We start from the raw sequence: 3,887 nt of genomic DNA on the forward strand, positions 1-3,887 counted from the left end.
CGCACGGCTGTTTCCTTGATGAGTAATTTACTGTATCAAGGATTTAGAACGGGTTTTTGGTGGGTTTGTTGTTTTAGGGTTTGTTTTTTTGTTTTTTAGGGTTTGGGGATTTGGTTTTGGGTGTTTTGTTTTTTTTTTTTTTCCCCCCAGCCCAGTGGCTTATTTCGCTGGCAGACAGTGTGTGTAGCTGGTCTCAGAGTTGGTGCACCAGATGAAATGAAAATGTCTGTACTTCCCAAAAAGTTTGCATCACTTTTTAAACCCCTCCAGACAGCAACGCGTGTGCAGTTTGACAGGGTCTGAGGGAAGCATTTGGGGAATAATTTAAGACACCTATGAATGAAGGGCAACTTTTCATTTTCATTTTCTTTTTCTTTTTTTTCTTTTTTTTTTTTTATCCACCTCCCTCTCCAAGATGACAAATTTAATTTTAATTTAATCTTCTTAATCTGCAAATCTGGTTAATCTCAGTGAAACAGTGCCTTCTTCTTTAGGATTAAATTTGGAGAGGACCTCAGAGTACAGGGCTTTGCAGACAGTTTATACTCAGGAGCATGAAAGTAGTATTAACCCTTTGCTTCCTGGCGCTGTTTTCACCTGTTCCTGCACATACTAAGGCAGAATATCTTCACAGAGGCAGTAAAAAAGACCTAATGTCTATCAAAACTGCCATGATGATGATGATGGGGAATAGGATAAGATGTACAGATCCCCCCGCTGCAGCCCTAAGTGGTTTTCAAAGCCCTTCTGCAGAAGTGGAGGGAAATGTCATAGAATCAGCCATCGGATGGGCATGCTGCTTTGACATGTGCTTTCCTTACTGTCTCCATCCCTGGATTCCCAACTACTGCTCCCATTTCTCAGTGCCTCCTGGCATAGGAAGCGGCACGACCATCACCTAAAGCAGTGTTTGCTTTTCAGGAGGGATGGAGATGTGTTTGAAAGGGAGTGGGCTCACCCCGACCATGGCATCAGCCAGGTCCTCCCTGACCCTCCAGGAGCCATCACCCTGGGCCCTGTCCCTTCAGTTCGATGGGGACTGTTTGGGACCTTGTGCAGAGCTGGTAGGGTGGGTGTTTCCCCACACACATCCCGCATCATGCTAAAGGGAAACATCAATAAATGAAAAGAAACAACCTCTCAGACAACAATCATTGTTGCAGTCTGTCCCTGCCTTGCTCTATCTCCAAGCACAAATAAACCCTTCAAAACCCAAAGAAAACTGGGGAAGCTGGGAGGATCACTTGTAGATTTGTTGAGGTTTTAGTGACAGTTGAAGTTTCTGCCCTGTTGTGGGGTTGGATTAACATCTCTGTGCCCACGTCTGACTTTGGGGCCATATCACGACAGTGTAGGTCCTGTAGCACCTGTTACCCCTCACCTCCAACAGCCTGCTGAAGTCAGCACCAAAACGCCTGCTGGCTTTGGTGTCTCTGTTGGTACTAGTGAAAATCAGGTCCACGAAACAGCCAGATTTGAGCTCAGCAGACGTCAGGACCCAGAAAAGACAGGCAAGGCTGTAGAGTGCATCTCGTCCAATTCCCATTCCCAGTTTACCCCTCTCTCCCAATACATCCCAGTACCTCCAGAAGGTACAGAGGACCAGCCAGTGAACTGTCTCATGTTCCCAGTGGGTATTTTATTTTTGATACCCCCATCATAAAGGCCACTTTCTGGTCACAAGCGATTTGCTCAGCATCACTGGTAGATGACAGGGGCTCATGGCTGGAGCAGCTGAGCGTGCCCCGTGCACCGGCCGGGGGTGAGCTGGACCTGAGCATAAAGCAGGAATAGCTCTGCCAGAATCACAGAGGGGCAAGAAAGCAGAGAAAATTTCTGGAGACGGCTAGGTGAGGAATGCACAAGAGTATTTTTGTTCTGTTGCATTTCCAAAAGCCTGATCCCACCCTGTACTGATTTAGGGTCCTGCCACTAGGAACACGATTTGGTTTAATTAGGCCCAGGCTGAAGTGCACTTCCCTTGATTTTCAAACCCACAGATAGCTGAAGGAGTTGCCAGAAGGTTTGAAAAGGAGCTGCAAAGATGTTGTGTGTCCCTTCTGACATCCACTTAAACAGAATAAGAAGGTCAGCCCCCATGGCATGCCACTGTACAACAGCTTGCTTGGCAGGGAACAATTTGCAGGGTGTCTAAAGCCTGATTGTTTTGGGGTTTTTTTTTATTGTTGTTTCTTTCCCAAACTAGCTTGATTTTTAAATGAACTTTGAAAACACAGAATGGTATTGACCGCATGTTTCAGCACAGTGATATCTCGGTAGGTATGCTGTAAGAAGGGGTATATATACACTTGATATTTGGCTAGCAGATCTGAGTGTGTTTTATGTGTTCCCATCAATAGAAATAACCAAGTACCTCTCTCCTAGAAGCAAGAAGCAAAATTCAATGAGAGTAGCTGCAGAAGAAGGGGGCTGTAAAGACTTAATTTAGAGACAAGCTCTGTGGCAGCTTTAGGCTAAACTACAAGTGGTACCTATCTTTCACTTCCCCAGCAGAGCAAAGCAAAGCTCTCTTGTGAGGTTTGAGTCAGGAGGATTCCCGCAGACTGAGGCAGCCGACCACTCAGAGCTTCAGGGCACAATTCATCTGTCTGAGTCTCGAAGACTTGAATCTTGAGAGCAGTGGTGCTGGCCTCTTTGCAGCTCGGTCACTTTTCATCTGAGAGTTGGTGATGCTGAGGTCAGGCAAGCACGATGCTTTCTAAATCTGAAGACGTTACTCAGGTTCTTCCTTTTGTCAGCCAGACAAGATGATACGAAAGGCACTTTTTGAAGCAAGAGCGCTGAAGTGGGGATGGGAAATGGTTTCTTGAATTGCCTGTGGCACTGGTACATCATGGGGCAGGATGCTGGCAGCTGAATTGCTTCTTCACAGCACGCAAAGTGCTGTGTCCCTGCATTAACTGTAAACCAGGGTGGGAAATTCAGCACACAGAAAAACGCTGTGAGAGTGAGTCCTCTCAGAGTTAAAACTGTCTGGTGCAGAAATTATGGTCCCCCCATGAGCCTGCAGCCGTGCAAAATTGATAGCAAGATCAGCATCCCTGCCCTGAGCTGTTGAGGGGCAGCTGAGAGCGACAGATGGCTGTGGGGTAAAGTCCTGGGTGAAGCTCTCTTGTCCTCCAACTCCCCAGCAATCCGGAGAAGTCCTCCCCCAGCATTTCCCTCAGAATATTCCCGATTAACACCTGCTTCAACAGCCAAGGGAATTTTGCTTGTTGGCTGAGAACTTTGTGCCTGAAATCTGTCAGGGTGAGGGGGTAAATTAGTGTTAATTCTGTTATTGGGTCCAAGGGCCACGGAAATAAGATTGGCCTGAGACAGATAGCCCTGCACACATGGGTTTGAAAAGATGTGTGCAAAAGGAGCTTTAAAAGTAGGGTCCAACGTCAGCAGAGCATGGGAGATGTTACGATGTAGGTGCTATGATTTTATCAGAAAGGGGCTGCCAGATCTCCTTGCAGAAAAACCTCCCCATGTTCCTCTCCCAGATGAAAGCTTCACGGTTTGCTCTGCTGACCCCTTTGGTTTTCACTTTCCTTCTCTTCCCTGTCTCAGCCTCAGAGCTCCCAACCCAGTTGTCACTGGAGGAGATATTCTGCATCATAAAAATAATTATAAGAAGAAGAAGAAGACACCACCCCTCTGCAGGGCTTTGGATCAGAGTAGCTCCATTTTGGGAAATGGGTATCATCCGGCTGCAGTCGGCTGAGCTCAACACGATGCAGGGAAGCAGCAGGTCTGTGTGGGGTGGGAAATGGCCAGTAAAAAAGACCCCCGCTTTGCTGTGGAGGTCTTCACTTCCAGCAGTGCCTGGTGCCTTGCACATGAGGGAGATGCCTTTTGGCAGCAGAACGGTCTCGACCCCT

Source organism: Athene cunicularia, assembly GCF_003259725.1.
Source record: "Athene cunicularia isolate RWA chromosome 2 unlocalized genomic scaffold, athCun1 chr2_part1, whole genome shotgun sequence".
NCBI lineage: Eukaryota > Metazoa > Chordata > Aves > Strigiformes > Strigidae > Athene > Athene cunicularia.